A 14,654-nucleotide genomic window follows, 5' to 3' on the forward strand; every position below is an offset into this window, starting at 1 on the left:
TAGCTCCAAAACATCTCCTCTGGACAAATAATCATTGTTTGCCCAAGTCTCGTGAACAGCTTCCTGGATCCACTTTGGTAAACCTGAGATTTCCGGAAAGCTGGGTGATGTTGTATAAACTGAAGCAAGATCCCCGAATTCATAAGATGCTTTAACCTCCTTTGGATATGAATTTTGTTTCATCCATACCCTTGGATATTTTCCTGAAACATCAACCCTGTTTGTAGCTGGGTTAATGCCAATACGTGTTTTCAATTTCTCCCAATTCTGCTGATAAACCTGAAATGGATAAATTACACTTTCATTAGTATCAACCTTAGTTTTGCCTTTGTCAATACGAGGCCTAAGGTTGATCTCTCCCTCTTCAATCCCCGAGGTGAAGGGTTGACTTGAAGACTCAAGATAAGGATCAGGAGTCTCAATTTTTGTTTTGGCCGACTCATCTGGTGATGATCCCGACTTAACACTTGTGCAAGGGGTATTTGAATCCCCCGCTACAGGTATAGAGTCCTGTACTCGAAAACTCTCCATCTGGGAAACCAATGGCTTCTCAATGCCCTGGAGGATAGACCTTTGCATTACAGACCATAACTGAGTATATGCCTGTAAACATCCTGTAATTCGATTAGAGACAACTCTCTTATCGGCTTGTTGTAGTTTTCCCGCAAATTCTGCGTTTACGACTAGCTTGTTAAACTCGTTTTGAAGCATTTCAAGGTGTTCCCTCAAATGCCTCTGCATCTTGATAATAGCATCTATGTCAATGATGTTCATCTCTTGTTAAAAAATCTGCAAGAATATTTTCATGAGATTTAATTATCACAATATCAAAAATATAATTTTGACATAGGGCTTGCCATCGTAATAATCTAGCCTTCTCAGGTTTAGACTCAATTCTATTCCTTAAAAAAGCTTTAACTTGTGTGTTATCAACTTTCAAAGTGAATTTCTTTGCAAGTAGAAATAATGGCCATTTTTCAAAAGCCCTCTTTACTGCATAAAATTCCTTTTCGTTGATATGCCATCTTATGGCTTCTGCATTTGAGAATAACCCACTACAATATCTGCATGGTTGTTCTCCTTCTGGGGTGAGCTTCGTAAGAACTGCTGCCCACCAATGATCACTAGCATCAGTATATAATACCAGATCATCTTCATCTTGAGGAATAGCCATTTTCGGAAGATTCTTGCAAACCTCCTTTAAATGGATAAGTCCTTTTGTGTGTTCGTCTGTCCATATAAATCTAGCATCTTTTTTCAATAATGGACTGAACACCTTCCTGTGTTTTGCTAGGTTTTTCATAAACATCCCAGCAAAATTAACAACTCCTAAAAAACTTTGAAGTTGTTTCTTGTCTTTGAGACTTTCTGGAAAATTCTGCACCTTTTCGACTATGTGGTCTTGCAGAATTATTCCTGACTCATCGATTTCAATTCCAAGGAATTCAATCTTTCTTGTAGCAATGACTGCTTTCTTTTCAGATAAAACCAGTCCTTCTTTCTTGCAAACATTAGAGAAAATCTCCAAATGTTTAACATGTTCATTCATATCTTTGGATGCTATTAAAACATCATCAATATAAACAAACATAAACTTAAAATAATCTTTGAAAAGATTATCCATTTTTCTTTGAAATATCTGGGGTGAATTAGCCAATCCCATTGGTAACACTTCCCAAATATAATGTCCTTGAGGTGTGGAGAAAGCTGTGAATTTCTTGCTTCCTTCCTCCATCCGAATTTGATAAAATCCAGACTTACAATCAAATTTAGAGAATATCTTTGCATTGCGTATGCAACTGATTAGATGTTCTCTGCTTGGTATAAAATACCCATCAAACTCCAGAATTTTATTAATTTCTTGATAATTAATAACCAATCTGGGTTTTCCTCGTTTTATCTCACCATGATTTCTTACCAAAAAACCTGGACTGCTATATGGTGACATACCTGCTTTGATCAAACCAATGTCCAAATGTTCCTTGATTATTATCTGCATATCCCTTTGATCAATGATGTTCATTGGGATGGGTTTGCAACGGACAAATTCATACTCTTTGCCTTCCTTAATTTTAAGGCAAGCTCTGAGTTGATTTCTGTCCCACCATGCCAAGGGATCTTCATTATAATTTTCTCTGATCCTCTTCTTGACATCTTCCAATGATACCTTAGCTTCAAACTCTACTTCATTTGTATGTAGAGTTATTTTAAGGCGTTCTATATCTTCTGGTTGGAGTTCCTTATCTGCTCTCAACTGGAGCATTGTTTCTCCAAACCGTCTAGAATCCTTCATTTTTGGGTTCAGAAGCTTTCCTGAATCACCACGCTTGCTGCGAAACTGGATTGGCAATTTTCTGTAAAATGCCTCTCGTAGTCTCTGGACTATGATTTTGTGAGCACATGGTGTTGTGAACACTAATCTTCTAGTCTCATTTTCTTGTGTATAGGACTTGAATATTTGTAGGAAATTATTTCCTAACAATATGTCAGCTCCTGTATCATGAAAATAAATTGGTGGTGTCTTTACCTTGTACCAAGGTGTTTGTCCAGCACCGTCAATCATAATTTCAGTCATCTTAATCCCTTTACAAAAGATTAAGATTCTTCTGGAAAAATCTCTTCCAGCAATCTTTGGTAATTCTTCCTCCAAATTATTTGGAAAAACTTCTCGTTTTGCTGTGCAGATTCCAGCCCTGAATCAATATAAGCAGCAAAGTATTCTGCCTTATATTGTTCATATAACATTCCTACTGGAATGTATATGGAGAATGGACTTGTGGTCATTGGATTTTCCACATTTTATCCTCTGCCATAAACTCCATTCCATACTCTAGACGTTTCCAAGGTTTGTGTTCCTCTAGAAACTCTAGTCCAAGAATCAGTCGATCTGATTCTTTCCCTGGAATTCCTTGAATGTTAACCTCCAATTCTCCGATATTAATCAGTCCTTGGTAAGTCCATATCATCGGTTGTTCTAAATAGTATATTGAATTACAAGGAAATTGATTCCTTTGTTTTGTAATATCAAATACTATTTCTATTTCCTTCCAACCTTCTGGGCATCTAAGTTTTCCTATTGTAGAAAAACTTTTTGGCTCCTGTTGGGTTTCTATGACAGGCGTTTTTCCCCACCTGTAACTTGTAATTCTATCTCCTTGAAAAGATAGTCTTCTCGATTCCAATCTAAGACTTTGATTCCTCTGTAGAATCGGTTTGTCTTGGATCTGGATATCTGTTTCCTGTATTAAAGGAAACTCGACTCTTTCTGGATAAATTGCCTGAGCAACTTTTCCAAATATCTCAGGGATTTCAATAAACTTATTTCTAATAAACAGTTCAGAATGATGTGTATTAGATAGAGCATATGAAATTTGATAGGTAATAGAATATGGCCTATTACCTTCTTTCATCAGCCTTTTTTCCTTGAAGTTTTGATGCAATGTCAAGGCTCGGCTGAAATCTCGATCTGCCAGGTTGTAGGCTATCCTTGGATAGATTACTCCTACAATCTTTCCCGCACAGAGATTTCCTGAGATTGTTCCCAGTACTGAATCTTGTAGATTCCCCATTCTTTTATCGCAAATAGCAATATCAATAGGTGAATCTATCCCTTCTTTGAAAGTAACCTTTATCATAATCTGGATTGCTCCGATATGAATCCAGGACATAGTCCTTGCTACTTCTATCTTTAGTTTTTGTAATTCCTCCTTAATTTCTTCGGAAGGAATTAACTGCATCTCCATTCTATTCCTTGTAAGTTCCATCGGGATTGCCATTTCCCTTCTAGAAACTTTATAGATTAGATGATGCTTTCTGTTTCTTAGGCCAAGACTTCCTAAGAACTTTTCTACCGGTCCTGCAGAGAAACCTTGATATCTCTGTAGACTCGGATTTTCTCTCATGATTCTTTGAACCATGTTATGAGAGATTGTTGTCTGGCTGAAAAATCCAGACAGATCTTCATGTGTTTCGTGTCGAAACACCTCGTCTTCAGTCAGATTCCGACTCTGTTCCATCATATTCTTCCTGACTTAAGACTTCTTCTTCTTCATATATACTTTCATCTGAGGCGATGTCCTCAAATCGGTATACTTGAATAAGATCTTGGTAGTAAACTGCTTCTTCAATATCCGGGGTAGGATTAAAGCATTTAATACCTCTTTTTTTATTTTCTGGACAGTTAGTCGAGATATGACCTCTTGCTCCACATGTCTAGCAATTGCAATCCTTGAAACTTTCATTAACCCGAGTATGAGCTCTTCTGAAAGTTTTCTTTGTAGGTGTTCTTCCTATGATTCGAGATGTACTCGATGCTTGGGATGATATCCTACTCCTCGATGGTCTACTTCTTTGTCCAGATTTATAAGATCTGGCTTTCTGTCTAGACCATACAGTTTTTGGTTTCCAAGAACTTCTTCCACTTCGTGCATAAGGATGAGTCCTAAAACTTTTCCTTTTATACTTCTGTGGTTTACTTCCAATGATTGTTGGAAGATCATTTTCCTTACAACACAAAAGAGTTCTTTTGTGGATATCCCTTAAGTGTTTGTAATTCTTTTGTAATGCTGTCATATGACACCATTCTGCCAATTTTCCTTTGAGGAAAGAGGCTCTTCGTGCCAGTGTATCTGGATTTCCAGGTACATATTCCCTTATAAGCATTTCTCTCCAAGGGCTTGGCATTTTTGCGAAGAAAAGCTGCATAGCTATATCTTCTTCGACTCCTAAATTCCATCTATATTTAGTGAATAACATAATGTATTCATCCACCAAACATATGTCATGTAATTCAAGACTATACAGAGCTTGAGTGTATTTTTTCTTCTTCTCTGTATCTTGACTATTGAAATAGTCTAATCCTATAAAATGTGCTTTAAATAGGGTAGCCATTTTTCCAGCGATCTCACTAAGAGATTCACCAGCTAGGACTGACTCCTTCATGTCTAATGAAGTCATGTCCCAAGCAATTTTTACTGATCCCATAAGAATCATTTCCAAAAGTTTAATGAATCCTTCTTTGTTGAGATCGAGTGTTCCTGCTGCAATTCTCATAGCAGATGTCCAATCATCTATGAGATCTTCCCTGTTTTTGAAGTCTAATACATCAAGGTTAAGCATAACCCCGTAAGGATGTATAGGATCTAAAACAGTTTTCCCATAGGGTGTTTGGTGCAAAGGAATTTGAGTTCTCCTTGCCCTTGTCCCTGCTGGGTGTGATCCTCCACCAGTATGGAAATCAGATTGTGCTTCTCTCATGTTTACATTCTGAGATCCCACACTTTCCCTGGGTGGTTCCTGAGAAGATGACCAGGTTATAGCAGGTGGTGTTTCATCTACTGTAGTGTTCATCTTTAGGTCTACAACTTTGAGATTTGCGAAAGATTCCGCAAGCTCTTGTAGATCCTCTAAACCAATCCTTTCTAAAGTTGTCATCAGATGAATTTCTTTTCTGAGACAGACTTGATTAGATTGATCATCTTTTCTTCTTAAGTCAAATGTTTTGATACCACTCTGGCCTTCCCTTGTTGATGTAACAAAGGTTCAGTACCAAAAGATTGTGGTAACCAACCTCCTGAAGTTCTCCTACTGGAACTTGGTTGTTGTTCCAGTTTCTGAATTCTTGTTTGAATATCCTTTAATAATCCCAGAATTTCTTCTTGGGTTTCAAGGATTTTCTCAACTCGTTGCGGTACAAAATATAGCATATTGCCATAATTTTGTACTGTCTTCTGAATTTCCCTAAGATCTGAAGAGAGCTTAGAGGAATCTGGAACTATCTCCAGAAACTTATTATTTTGAATCATAAGTTTACCTGAGATTTTATCTGAGGGTGCAGTAGCTTCACTTTCTGTTTCTGATATCTAACAATAGTTAGATGTACTTTTTTATATTCCAAAATATTGGAATATTCCTTGTAAATTATTTTCCTTGAACCGAAGTTCGGATTCATAATTTCTTCAAAATTCTCCTTCTCATACAATTAGTTACTAGTAATAATAAATTTTGTGTTTGAAATAAATCAACCTTTAGCTCTGATACCATTTTCGGGAGCGCGGGGATCAATTAAAATCAAAATAGAAGGCAAGGGTATTTTTGGTATTTTTAAAGAAATTTTCTCACTCCAGGTACTAAAACCAAATTTCATTTGTTTTGGATACTGATACCCAATTAACCCATTCGATAATCCATCATCATTAGCAAGAGTGTCACATCTACTTCCATTTTTACTAGGTAACAATAGATATTAGGGTAAATTGAATTTTTTATCACATATTTTTTTTTTTTCAATTTTGATCTTTTATGTTTCGAATTTTAGTTTTGTCACTAAACACATGATTAATGTTAGGCAAAAACTTGTGTGAGACGGTCTCACGGATCGTATTTTGTGAGACGGATCTTTATTTGGATAATCCATGAAAAAGTATTACTTTTTATGCTAAGAGTATTACTTTTTATTGTGAATATGGGTAGGATTGATCCGTCTCACAGATTGAGATCCGTGAGACGGTCTCACATGAGACCTACTCTTAATGTTATTTCGAAAAAATAATTAATAACATACTAAAATGGAAATTTGTTAACATAAAAAATCAAAATCATTAAAATATTGTTGTCACACACACACACACACACACACACACACACACACACATATATATATATATATATATATATATATATATATTAAGACTAGATCTTTTGTGAGACAATATCACAATATCTTTATTTGTAAAATGTGTCGATTACGTCCATATTTACAATAAAAAATAATATTTTTTTATGATTGACTCAGATAAAATATTATTTCATAAACTTGATCATAAAATCGTTTCAAATAAGTTTTTGTGATATATCATATAACACACGTCGATGATGATTAAATTGAATGTGCCAAAATAAAATAAAGTGTGTGTATATATGTATATATACACAAAAAAGTGCTAATAATAAATTTTAAAAAATAAAAACAGTGGGGTCTCCCCATAGCCATAGGACACAAAGCAGACCCAGGTGACACCCACCACCCTCTACAGCCACGCGATCTATAGCCATTCTTTTTCGTTCTAGCCTCTCGCTTACTCTTCTATAAATACAAAACCCCCATACTTATCCTCTCCGCAATCCCCCAATCTCAATCATTTTGTCCCAACACAAATCCAAAATGAAACAGAGAAACCCAATAGAAATCAAGAATCCCACTCCATAGAAGTGCGCAATTTCTCCAATAAACCACTTTTTTCAGCTCAATTATTGATGGGTACTTTTACTGGTGCACCGCAGTTGTATTTAGATGACAAGTGGAAACTGTCGAAGAGGGAAAGTAGTCTCTCGAGAAGCCAATCTTCTGCAGTCATCAGGGTTTCCGCAAAGAGAAGGTGCTGTTTCACGAGGAAGTGTGCGGCTCTGGTTAAGGAACAAAGGGCGAGATTCTACATCATGCGCAGATGCGTGACTATGCTTATATGTTGGCGTGAGTACAGTGATGATCAGTGAGTATTTCCCGAAAAAAATATGGATTTTTTTAGAGAAAAAATATGTTTTTTTTCCTCGTCTTTTCTAAATTTCCTGGCCTTTTTGTGGTGAAATTGGCTCTCTTCCTGTCTAAGAGACTGCGTTAAAGATCTGTGCAGCGTCCGAGGAGGAAGAAGATGATGTCATTTGTATTCTAAAAATGTAATGATGTGTAAATAGGGATCGATCGATACAAGATTCAAGATTTCCCATTAACTTTTGTCTTTGGGTTCTTGCTTGGTTAAATTTTTTTGTTTCCCTGGTTTTTGGATCCAAGTTTCGGACAAAGGGGATTTTTTAAAAAACAAAAACCAAAAAAATTATGACTTTTTGTTGGATTAATGGTGAGTTTCTTGGCGATTTGATTTTTCAATCACTTTGGGAAGAAAAATGTTGGATTTTTGGGGATTTCTGAGTTTTGAAAGAACAAAAATTGATGGTGAATTGTGTCATCATTAAGTTGAAATGGGTGAACATCATTTTTTTTGAAACCGTATTAAATGATTTAGGCCTTTGTTTATGTTTTGGAAAAATAGATATTAACTTCAAGAACAAAAAATCTATGAACAGCGAAATTGTAAAGTTTATTGCATAGAATTAATTGTTTCAACTACAATTTTTCTCCAAAGGTCACAAGTTTATCTTAAATGTTGTTTTATTTATTGTGATGTTATTATTAAAAAATTAATTAATTGATCTGGGAGTAGCAGTATGTGGATCCAAGTTACAAGTCTGGTACCAGTTTTTTGTTATATAATTTCACGAATTTATAGACATAAAACGAGTCGATCTAGTCTATATTTAAAATGATGGGTCGATCAAATAAAAGATTTTTATCACAAAATTGATTTACGAGACGAGCACGGTTGTTTTGTGAATGAGATACCCAACTATATTTTTGTGAATGAGATAGCCAAACCGAAGAGTGGAGACTGTATTTAATTAATTTTGAAAATTGAAAGTGGGAATATTTTAATAAATATTGATTAGGGGAATAAAATGTTAGACGTGACGCGGTGGATGGATGGATGGATGGATGGATGTCAACTTGGGAGTATTCTCTTTGGATGCCTAAAGGGGCATCCATGATCCATGTGAGAATTCAGGCTTACCATTTTAGTTAATTTTAATTTTAAAGAGAAATGATACGATATAAGATTATTATTATAATTATTTATCTAATTAAAAAAATTGCTTTTAATTTTTTTAAACAAATATTATTTTAATATTTCAATTCTCCAATATATATATATTTTTACATCTTCGTTTCATCTTTACTTTTAAAATCTCTACTTTATCACTTTCTCTTTTATTTAATTTAAAATAAAGTCATGCTATATCTTTTATTAAGATATATAAAATATTAAAATAAGTAATTTAATCAACATTTCACTTATACACATTAAATATTTTTTATAGATTAATTTTTTTAATATTATAATTATAAAACTATATTCACATATATGTATATATAACTACTTACATTAATTTATAATATTACGCAATTTTTGGTAATTTTGACGACAAAAATACCTTATAATACCTCAAAACTTATAAGTTTTTGAACTTTTTTTATAAGATGCAAGAGTTTATACATTTTCGCATTAGACATAACAATATTAAGTACATCAATGGGTATGTGATTGCTGAAATTAAATTTATGGAAAATTTTAATTATTATAGAATTTAGATATGTGTATTTCTTAAATTAATACGGTAGGTAGCACTGGTTTTATGGGTTAATGAGATTCTACTTATGTGAGCACTACTTTCACTTCATTTTAAAGGGTAAGATATTGTCACACATACAATTTCAAAAAAAAAAATGGATCCTATATATAAATGGGAAAATCTTGGTCATTCATCCTATCATAGATGCATCAGTAAATCTTGGAGCGCAGCATTAAATCTTGGAGCAATGACCAGGGATCGAGTCTCGCAAGCGGTAGTGTGGGAGTTAAATTCCTTCCAATGAGGGAGAGCTCCTTGTGCGCGGCGTAGCATAAGGTCTAGCTGCTGCTGGTTGGCTGAGTCACCATGATTTACCTCCTCTCACATTCCTGTCGGGCCGGGGAGTGAGGGGCACCTAAAGTGAGCGATTTCATCTTTTGGAGCAATATCCACGTGGATAAGATGAAATAAACCGGTTTTATGAGCGTACTTCGAAGGTGGGGCTGATGATTAAATGAGATTGCTTCAGTTTTGACCAATCATAGGACCACTTTGACTCCCACGATAAGATGATGTCAGCAGAAATTTTTGTAGTAAGAATATTTTAAATTTAATTTAATTTCATTTATAAGTAGAAAAAATAAATAATATTAACTGTTTTTATAACACACATGGAGCATTTATTTTTTTTTGATGACGAAAATTTAGCTTTTTACATATTGATATCCTAGGGATGATCTCATCCAAATCGAGTCCGGTGCCCCGACATATCCTTAGCCAAGGTAGAATGTCCATGACAAACCCAAGTATTTTCCTATATACCAGGTTTGAGTGTCCAACTCATTTATGTTCACTATATTACTTTTCAACAGCTTCCTTAGCTGGTCCCCCTTATATCATCACTCTCTGACTTGAGCGATGAAAGGGTTATGCCAGGACAATCTATCGGCCCCTTTCTAATAGTTTTTTTCATGATTTCAGATTAGAGCCAAGTCGAAGTCTGCGCTGGGATATCATCACCTGCTAGAATCAGACCCTAAATTTTCAATAAGTATCACGTATAATATCAATTTTCATTCATATACGAGATATCACATAATTTAATAGTGTAGAGATATAGAAAGAATCACTCCCGTATAACATAAACTAACTTGTAAATTTGTTTATAACGTTATGTTGTGCAAATATTTTTATATTAACTCAAATTAATTGTAGAAAGTGACACAAGAATGTAATTTAAAAAAAACACAAGTCAATTTTTGACTACTTTAGTTTGCAAGCTCTCGCGTTAGTTTTGATTTTGATTTGCATGTCAGTCCTAGAAGATGATTATGATCCAAAATTTAAAATAATAATACATTTTCGGGGAAGAAATTAGGGAGATAAGGGTTACGATATCATTTTTCAAAGTACGATTATTTGAGTGGGCACAAGCAATCATTTTCTCAAGATTCCAAATATTTTATAATTTAATTAATCAGTCAAAATCGATATTAATAATTGAATTATATAAATTAAAACAAAAACTTGTGTGAGACGGTCTCACGGATCGTATTTGTGATACGAATATCTTATTTGGGACATCTGTGAAAAAATATTACTTTTTATGCTAACATATCTCACAGATAAAAATTCGTAAAACTGTCTCATAAGAGACGTAATCTATAATTAATTCATACCTTATTTAACAAACAATATCGAGTGGGGTTAACAATTCTTTGAATTGTACACACAAGGCTAAATACATTATCCAATCACTATCTAATCCTTGTTTTCTTCGTTATATATTTATTTTGGTGGTAGTTCCTTGTCAACATCGATATATATATAGTTTTGATATCCTGCACACCTACCGTGCACATTTTTGTGAGCACCGATGAGGTGTCACTCACCCATTGGATGCACACTTTTTCTATATCTCATCACATCCAATGGATGAGTGACACCTCATCGGTGCTCACAAAGGTGTGCACGGTAGGTGTGCAGGATATCAAAACTATATATATATTATTTTTTTCTTGAATTTTAGTCAATTTAAAAGTAAATAATTCATATATATATATATATATATATATATATATATATATTCTGAATTATTTACTTTTAAATTGATTAAAATTCAAGAAAAAAATAATAATTCCTGATTATATATGTTTAAGGAATGGGGGTTACACTTTGACTTGTAAAAATTGAAGTAACCTACTCAAAAAAATAAAATAAAATAATCAAGTAAATTCATATTTAAAATATAATAAAAAAATGAACAAATACATATATTATTATTATTATTATTATTATTATTATTATTATTTTGCAGAGGTCGATGTTTGTTCAATAGTCAGATCAAATGGGCAAAGATGTGTGAACCATAATATATAATATTAAATAACGAACGATGAGATAAATTAAAAGATATTGCAAATTAAATGAAGGGTGTGACATTCTTTAGAATTTGTTCACATGGAATTTGTCTAAGGGCCCCAACCTCACATGCCAGGGCTGCTTTCATTTGGCTAATAAGTATAACACACAAACCTTTTTTTTTTTTTTTTTTTTTTTTTGTATATAGAAACCGATTCAAATATAATAAATAGAAACTATGCAGTCTGCAAAGTTGAAATTTGTCTCAGAAATCTAAATTTTTCCATAAATTTATTCGATAATTGAAACAATTTATTTGTTCTGTTAGAACATTCATTAAATAAAATAAAACAAAAATTATTATAAAATTTATATGTAAAAACAAACATAATCATAAATGTAGGAAAAATAATTAATAATAATTTTAAATGATATTCAAACACTTTTAAGATCTACCAGGTTTCATTCAATCCAGACCAAGTGCACTACAAGATTTTGAATAAACGTGATTGCAACTAAGTAATTAATTGGATACACGTCTAAAAAATATATTCACAAAAATTTATTTGATATAATATCATGGGTCAAGTTTGTGAGATAGATCTTGAAACCGATTTTATTCATGAAAAATCAATTTTTATGTTAAAAATATTATTTTTCTTTTAACTATGAATTAAGTTAATTTATATTAAGAAAAATAGATATGTGAGACGGTTTCAAATATTTTATTTTATATATTATCTGTGAGACGAGTTAACTCTACTGATATTCACAATAAAAATTAATAATCTTAGCATAAAAAGTAATATTTTTTTAATGGATGACCCAAATAAGAAATATATCTCACAAAATATGACCCGTGAGACCGTCTCACGCGTGAATTTATATATATATATATATATTTTTATGTTAAGAGTATTATTTTTATTGTGAATATCGGTAAGATTAACCCGTCTCACAGATAAAAATTCGTGAGACTGTCTTACAAAAACCTACTATATATATTGAAAAGAAATTAGAAAATTGGAAAAGCCAAGTGATGTCGTACCACGCGCTAGTGTGTCGCGTGTGATATCTTCCCGGCACTTCAGCTAAAGATTACAAAACCCAGCAAAGGGGTCGCAGTAAAACAAAGCCACCGAAGATTCAACGGACGCTTTATGGCCGGCGATCTCTATCTCAACTACACCTCCGCGCGACGATTTTCCGAGTTCACACTTCATCCTTCCTCGAATTTCTGTCCTGCCCTCTTCCTCCCTCCACTTTTTTCTCAGGTTTGCTTGCACAAAAGTTTTATGTCTGTTTTTACAGTATTATTTGATGATTTGCTAGAATTTGGAGTGTTTAACTCCATGTGGTTACGGATTTGTGTTGAAATTTTGAACGTGGAAGAGGAAGGATAAGAATCGATGGGTTGCGATTGGTCGTTCTGTGGGTGAAGTGGTGTAATATATATGTATCTTATAAGCTTGTAGTTTTTGTGCAATTGTCGTGGTTCATCTGATATTATTGGTAAAGAAGTTTTTTTTCTGTCTTGGGAATGATATGGTGATCTTTTGCTCCATTTTCTGAAACGCATAAATGGTTTCTTTTGTCCGAAAAGAGTGGGGGATCTGCAAAACAAGTCTTTCATTTTAGGTTTTCCATTTTAAGAGCAAAAAACGGTTGTTATTCTACCGGATGGGTTAAAAAAAGTGGATTGAATTTCATGTGCTTCTCCTTTGAGCTAGTCTAGCCATTGAGATAGTTGACCATGAATTGACAAGCCCTGATGTTTGTTAAGTCAATCACCAATTAGAACCCTGTGGTGGCTCGAATGTTTTGAGTGAGGTATATAAATGTTGAATTATCAAAATAATTGAATAATTTTTGGAGAAAAATGCTATAATATTTTTTTTTTTTGGTGTGGGAGAACTTTTCATCTGGATTGGACGTCATGACGCATATGATTCCCTTCACTTCTTAGACCATGTGATGTACAATGTGCACATCACATTTCGTCCATTTTTTATGGCCCTAACAGAAAGGTACCAGATTCGCTTTAATAAATTTCTTATTGAAAACTGCCATTGCAGAGGTACTGAAGCGCATCATATTACCGACCACCTATCCCTTTAACCTAAAAGAGAAGGCTTTGTTGGAACACCATGATCCGAACGATGTCATTGGGTGTTTGAATAGCTATAGTACAACCATCAACTGTTTTCATATGTTTTGACGTTGAAAATTGCTACTGGTGGTTGAACAGAACCATTTTAACTGGTCCCAATCTTTGAAACGGTAACTGGTGCAATTATTGTAATTAGTTGTTCACGATGGCAAAGAGCTTTCTTTGTTTACAAACAGACCGGAAAAGATTTGTAGGCTATTGCGGCAACGGTTTTGAATTTTCTTTCGATGTCCTGAATTGACATTGGCCTAAGCTGGACGATGTTCCTGTAAAATAAATAGATTTTATTAGTTCGATTCATTTTTCTGCGCGTTTTAATCTCACTGTTTCATAATCTTAGTCAAATAATTTGAATGAATAGAATTCGAACAATGATCAGATTCGGAAAAATCTAACTAGCCAGAAAGTTGATTCTAAGGATAGAGGTGGACATAGTTATTAGAGGTGCATGGATGCAATTATTCATAGATACAGAGTGAGATGCACGTTTTATTTAAGTGAGGTAGAAAAGAATGCACTATATTCTATAATCCATTGGTACACAAAAAAATAAAACCACCATCCCAAATACTGGAAACTATTGGACAATATAAGACAAACATCAGCATAACTATATAAAACAATCATCAATATCTAATGGGGGAACTATTGAACAATATCAAACAAACATTATTAAATATGAATGACCATCTTATTGGTTTCACCTTGAAGTCACGATTGTTGCATCTAAGTTGTGTTTGAAATGCAACTTGAGCCTTTAAGACACTTGAGGCACTTTCATCACTAGCAAGCTATGCTTAGGTGCATGGGTTATGCTTCACCCTGCCTTGTGCCTAGGGACACACTTTTAGTAACAATAGAAGCTGGAACATGTAATCTGTAATTATCAATTGTTGATTGGGACATGCCCTTGATTTGAATATTTTTTCATGTTAAACAT

This window comes from Primulina eburnea, chromosome 11 (genome assembly GCF_022965805.1).
Source record: "Primulina eburnea isolate SZY01 chromosome 11, ASM2296580v1, whole genome shotgun sequence".
Classification (NCBI taxonomy): Eukaryota; Viridiplantae; Streptophyta; class Magnoliopsida; order Lamiales; family Gesneriaceae; genus Primulina; species Primulina eburnea.